Raw genomic sequence first — 7,338 nt, forward strand, 5'->3', positions numbered from 1 at the left:
CAGTGATATGACGTATTCAAAGTGCTGAAAGAAAGACTGTGAACCAGGAATTTGATATCCAGGAAAACTGTCCATCAAAAATAGAAGAAATCAAGGTATCCTTAGGTAAGTACAAAATGAGAGAATTCCTTGCTAATAGACCTGACCTATGAGAAAATAAAGGAACTTTAAGGTGAAATAAAAGAATACTACACAGTAACTAAAATACACACACACACACACACACACACACACACACAAGATAAAGAGAACCAGTAAAGATAACTGGATAGATAAATATAAAAGACAGTATAAATGTATTTTTATTTATAACTCTTTTCCTCTCCTTTTTTTTTAAATGAAAGGTCTCACATATTTACTACTCAACCAATCCACTGGTAAAGAAGTATAGTAACAGAAAAATCATTTCTCCAGTTAAACATGTCATTGTTCAAGTAGTAGTGATGTTACAAAGTGATAGGATATGAACATGTGATCTTCCTACAGCATAAATATATGTACCTTCTCACGTGTGATCTCTTACAGACCCAGTATATTCCTTCTCCAATGCCTCCTCTTGGAGTAGTACCTGATTTTATTATCTTTTTCATTTGAATCCGCTGGGGAATGGGACAATTCTGTTTTTATTTCTTGGCCATGAACCGCTTGATCATGAAAGTCTTGTGAGAAAAGATGACAAGAATAGTCAATCACATACACCACAATGGTGGAGAAAAAGAGCCTCTCCTTTGTTGATTTAAAATTCTTTATTCTTGATTGAATAACTGATTGATAATTGATTAAAATTTTATATAGAATATATACCTCTTAACTTGGTATCTAAGTAATTAGCATAGTAACTGCAATTTATATTTTATAAATTTCACTCATATCTTAAAGTAACATTCTTTTTTTCCTGACTGACATATCTAAAATTAACCGATCAATCCACAGGGATGTTACTAGTTTTCTGTAAATATACAATAAAGAAAAATATACCTTGTGACACAGTGAATAAAATTGGTAATTTTACTTAATATAATAAAAAAATCTAAAATTCGAAAAAGGAAAGAAAAAAGGAGGTTAGGGATCTGGGGAGGTATTGTTTAAGGGTACAAACTTAGAACTAGTAGATAAATAAGACCTGGAGAGGTAAGGCACAGCATTGTGATTATAACCAACAATACTGTACTATAAACTTCAAAGTTGCTAAGAGACTAGTTTTACTTGTTCCCACCACAAAAAATAAATGATAATTATGCAGTGAGATTGAGGTGTTAGCTAATGCTATGGTGGGAATCATACTGTAATACATAAATGCATCAAATCAACACATTATAGACCTTAAACTTACACAACATCAATTATATTTCAATTTTAAAAGGAAAGGAGAAAAGTACTAAAGTCAATAATCTAAGTTCCAAACTTAAGAAACCAGAAAAAGAAAGAATAAAATAAACCCAAACTAAGCATAAGGGAGAGAGTAATAAAGATAAAGTAGTAATTATCAAATTGAAAGCAAGAAAACCCTAGAAAATTCAAGTAAACAGAGGTTGGTTCTTCCAAAAATCAATAAAATTGATAAACTTCTAGCAAGACTGACAAAGATAAGAGAACTTACAAATCACCAATCAGAAATGAAGTGGGATATCACCCATTTATTGCAGTCAGTAAAAGAATAAAAAAGGAAATACTACAAATTACTCTATACAAATAAATACAATTTATTTATTTATTTTAAAAAGATTTTATTTATATTTATTTTACAGAGAGAGACACAACGAGGGAGGGAACAAAAGCAGGGAGAGTGGGAGAGAGAGAGAGAAGCAGGCCTCCCGTGGCCAATTCCCAATGCGGGGCTGGATCCCAGGATCCTGGGATCAGGATCCCAGCTGAAGGCAGACATTTAACGACTGAGCCACCCAGTCGTCCCTAAATAAGACAGATTGATTCCTCAAAAAGCACCAACTATCATAACACAACCAAGATGAAATAGGCAATCTGAAAAATTCTATAACCGTATAAGAAAATGAATTCATAATTTAAAAGCTTTCAAAATAGAAATCTACATGTCTGGATGGTTTCCTTGTAAAATTCTATCCAAACACTTGAAGAATTAACACCAACTTTACATAATCTTTCCTACAAAACAGAAAAGGATGGCACACTTCCTAACTCATTTTATGAGACCAGTGTTAATCCAATTAAAAAAAAAAAAGAAAAAGACAGTGAAATTAAAGAAACTCTCAGGTCAATATTTCTCATAAACCTAGATGCAAACACCCTTAACAAAGTATTAGTAAACCTAATCCAAAAATGTATTAAGAATTATATATCATAGTGAAGTGAGTTTCATTCTGGATATGAAAAGCTTGTTCAACATTTCAAAAATTAATCACTATAATCCACCAAAACAACAGGCTAAAGAATAAAATCATATGATTATAGTAATTCATGTACAAAAAGCGGCTATCAATATAAAACACCCATTCATAACAATAAACCTCAAAAAATTGAAATAGAGGGAAACCTCCTCAAGGGATAAAGGATATTTATATAAAAAACCTACAATTTACACATATTCAATGGTGGAAGTCTGAATGCTTATGCTTTTTGCTAACTAGGATCAGGAACTAGGCAAGGATGCTCACTCTCACCTCTCTAATGCAATATACTCCTGGAATCTAGTCAATGCAATAAAGCAAGAGAAAGACATAAAAGCATACAGGTTAGAATGGAAGCAAAACGTCTGTCCCTATTTACAGATGACATGATTTTCTTTGTAGAAAATCCCAATGAATCAAGAATAAAAATCCTAGAACTATTAAATTAGTTGAGCCAGGAGCCATAATACATGATTAGTGCACAAAAACCAATCACATACTAACAATGAACATGAGGAAACCAAACTTAAAAACACAATACCATTTAAAATCACTACGAAGAAAATAAAATATTTAGGTTTACAATTTACTAAACATGTACGGTATCCATATGCAGAAATTACAAAAGACTGATAATTTAAAGTAGGCCAAAACAAATGAAGACATACTGTGTTCGCGGATTGGAAGATTCAACATAGTAAAGATGTCGGTTCTCCCCAAATTAATCTATAAGTTTAATATATTATGATAACATGTCAGCAATGTTTTAGTGGACATAGACAAGCTTATTCCAACACTTATATGATAAAACATAGGCCCCTGAAATACATAAAATGATCTTGACAGAGTAGAAGAAAGTGGGAGTTCCACCTGGTATTAAGGCTTACTATATAGCTACAGTAATCAAGACAGCATGGTATCAGTAGTGGGAAAGACCCATATATCAATGAAACGGAACAAAGAGCCCCCCCCCCAAACAGACCCACACAAATATGCTCAACTTATTTTTGACAAAGGTACAAAAGTAATTCAGTAGAGAAAACATAACCTTTTCAACAAATGGTCCTGGAGCAATTGGACATCAAAAGAAAAAAATGAAACTTGACATAAACCTCACACTTGATATTAAAAAAATTAACTCAAAATGTATTATAGACTTAAATCTAAAACTATAAAACATTTGGAGAAATGAAGTAAAATTTTGTATCTATGTCTAGGCAAAAAATTTTTAGACTTTACACCTAAAGGAAGATCCATATAAGGAAAAATTTTAAAAATTGGACATTGTCAAACTTAATAATATTTGTTCAATAAAAGACCATGTAAAGAGGATGAAAAGCAAGTTACAGACTAAGAGAAAGTATTTGCACGACATCTGTCTAATAAGGAACAATATCTAAAATACATAAAAATACTCAAAAATTAAATGTAAGCACAGAATCTGATTAGAAAGTGACAAAAAATGTGAACAGACATTTCCACTGAAAAATATATGCAAATGACAAGCAAACATAATTCTTTTTTTAAGCAAACATAAAAATTCTTTCTGTAATTAAACATCAGGGAAATGCAAATTAAAATCATTCTGAGTTATTACTACATATTTATCAGAATGGTTAAAATAAAAAAAAATAATGACAACACCTATGCTGGCGAGGATGTAGAGAAACTCAATCATTCATATATTGCTGGTGTGGAACTGCTACAGACATACTGGAAAACAGTTTAGCAGTTTTTTTTATAAAACTAAACAGGTAAGGGGCACCTGGGTGGCTCAGTGGGTTAAAGCCTCTGCCTTCGGCTGGGGTCATGATCCCAGGGTCCTGGGATTGAGCCCCGCATCGGGCTCTCTGCTCAGTGGGGAGCCTGCTTCCTCCTCTTTCTCTCTCCTCTGCCTGCCTCTCTGCCTACCTGTGATCTGTCTGTCAAATAAATAAATTTTTAAAATCTTTAAAAAAAAAAACCTTAACAAGTAATTGCAATACATTATCATATCACCCAGCAATTGTACTCTTGGGCATGTATCTCAGAGAAAAGAAAACTTATGTTCACACAAAAAATTTTATACTAATGTTCATAGAAGCTTTATTTGTCTTAGCCAAAATGTGGAATTAGCCTAGATGTTCTCAAACAGGTGAATAAACAATTTGTAGAAATTAAAGACTACTACTGAATAATAAACGAGTATGAACTATTAATGCATGCAACAACTTGGACGCAGTCCAGGTATTTATACTGAGTGAAAAAAGACAATCCCCCAAAAGTTACATACTATATGATACCACTCATATAAACATTTGAAATGACAAACTTTTAGAAATTGAGGGATATCTCAGTGGTTGCCAGTTGTTAGTGATAGGGGTGTGGGGGTGAGAGGAATGTGAGTGGGGTTAAAGAGGGATCACTGTGGTTTTGGAGCTATTTACTACCTTAAATATTGTGGTGGATACATGAATCTACACAGGTGATAAAATTGTACAGAAGTTAATACACACACATACACATAAATAAGTATAAGTAACATTGGGGAAATATGAATAAGATAGGTGGATTAATGTTCATAATTGGGTCAAGATATTATACTACAGTTTTGCAAAATGTTACCACTGGGGGAGTATGGGAAAACTGTAAGTGGAATATCTCTGTTTCATTTTGCTACAACTGCATGGGAATCTGTAATTAATTGAAATTTCAAATAAAAAATTAGAGCTAGATATTCTTCTGAATGGGATAAGATATTTGCAAATGACATATCCAACAAGGGACTAATATCCAAAATATATAAAGAACTTATACAACTCAACACCAAAAACAATCCGATTAAAAATACAGGCAGAGGATCTGAATAAACATTTTCTTCAAAGAAGACAAACAGATGGCCAACAGACACATGAAAAGATGCTCAACATTACTCATCATCAGGAAAATGCAAATTAAAATCACAATGAGATATTACTCTACATCTATCAGAATGACTAAAATAAAAACACAAGAAATGACAAGGGCTGGTGAGGATGTGGATAAAAAGGAACCCTTTTGTACCAGTACTGGGAATGCAAATTGGTGCAGTCACTGTGGAAAATAGTAATGATATTCCTCAAAAAATTAAGAATGGAATTGCCATATGATACAGTAATGTACTGTTGGGTATATACCCAAAGAAAACAAAAACACTAATTTGAAAAGATATATGCACCCTTCTGTTTATTGCAGTATTATTTACAATAGCCAATCTGGAAGCAACCCAGGTTTCCATCTATAGATAAGAAAAAGTGGTATATATATATATATATATATATATACCATGGAATATTACTGAGCCATAAACAAGAATGAAATCTTGCCATTTGCAACAACATGCGTGGATGTAGAGGGTGTAATGCTAAGTGAAGTGAGTCAATCAGGGGAAGAGAAAAAACATATAATTTCACTCATATGTGGAATTTGAAGGAAAAAATGAGCAAAGGAAAAAAAAGAGAAAGAAACAAACTAAGAAATAGACTCTAAACTATAGACAACAAACTGATAGTACCAGAGAGGAGGTGGGGAGAGGTATGAAATACATAAAGGGGATTAAGAGTACACTTATCATGATGAGCACTGAGAAATGTATGGAATTGTTGAATCTTCACATTGTATACCTGAGCTGTGTAAGTTCTTTATATATTTTGGACATTAGCCACTTGTTGGATGTGTCATTTGCAAATATAACACTGTATGTTAATCATACTTCAAATTAAGTATAACATTAAAAACAAACTAGACCTGCTGTCTTCCATTTAGGATAGTTGGAAAGAATGTACCTCTCATTCTTACAACAAAAGACAGTCGTCTGCAACTTCACAAGTTTTTTGAACCAATAGAGAACTAAGATTACAAGGCAAACATCAACAGAAAATCAGGAAGAAGTCAGTCAGAAAAAGACAAATATCACATGATTTCACTCAGTGTGGAATTTAAGAAACAAAACAAATGAACATAAGGGAAGGGAAAGAAAAATAAGATAAAAACATAGAGCGATGCAAACCATAAGAGACTCTTAACTGTAGAGGACAAACTGAGGGTTGCTGGAGGGGAGATTGGTGGGATAAATGGGTGATGAGCATTAAGGAGGGCCTTGGATGAACACTGTGTGTTGTATGTGAGTGATGAACCTGGTTTCACTCCTGAAACCAGTCCCGCACTATATGTAAACAAGCTGGAAATTAAATGAAGCAAATTCCATCCATCTCTGGCTGGTGCCATGGAGCCAAGATCCAAACTTCCATCTGTCTCTTCCCTTGCTGAGCCTCCAGGTCTGAGACTCTCAGAGCTGACATCCTGAATCTGGCTACCGGTGGCATCCACCTCCATTTTTCCTTTTAGGAAAAGGAGTATGTTTTGCAAAGGCTAACAAATGTCTAGAAATGGTTTGTTAAATATGATACCAGTACTGTTCGGAAACCTCTTTTTGTATTTAAAAGCAGTTCCATTTGCTGCTGACCCCAGATCTTCATCCTTGTTCCTTGATTTCTCTCTTCCCTCATCAGTGTAGGTTGACCTGACTGGAATTTCCCTCCTAGTGGCCAAGGCGTTCAGTCTCCTCACCCCAGGCTGTCCAGTCCTTCTCCCACCCCCTGTCTGTCATCCCCTGTCTATGACACAGGGCATAGCTTTCTAGCCCTGCTCTGACGCCCCAACATCTCTGTCACCTGTCTGCCCTGTGTTGCCAGTTGCCAGCCTTTGCTGACTGCCAAGGCAGATTACCACCACTTGGTGTATCATCTGGACTTAGACCCCCACATAAAATGTTTTTCCAGTCTTCTGGTAGACCTATTAGGTCTTTTTTTTTTTTTTTTGGACAGAATTAGAATCATTCTGCACATAGGTTCAAAAGCTGAAATTTCAGAAAGGGTATTGTACTTTTTTGGTTCCTTGACTACGTGTTCGTAGAGACATTCGAATGAGATGGTGCGTTGGTGCCACCGCCTGACAG

The 7,338-nt window shown here is 34.4% G+C and overlaps 1 pseudogene; it reads right to left on the reverse strand.

The window, feature by feature from the left end:
• Positions 1–519: 519 nt before the first annotated feature.
• Positions 520–680, reverse strand: LOC132007048 (large ribosomal subunit protein eL39-like; annotated as a pseudogene).
• Between the last annotated feature and the right edge of the window lie 6,658 nt (positions 681–7,338).

This window comes from Mustela nigripes, chromosome X (genome assembly GCF_022355385.1).
Source record: "Mustela nigripes isolate SB6536 chromosome X, MUSNIG.SB6536, whole genome shotgun sequence".
In the NCBI taxonomy this organism is placed as follows: domain Eukaryota; kingdom Metazoa; phylum Chordata; class Mammalia; order Carnivora; family Mustelidae; genus Mustela; species Mustela nigripes.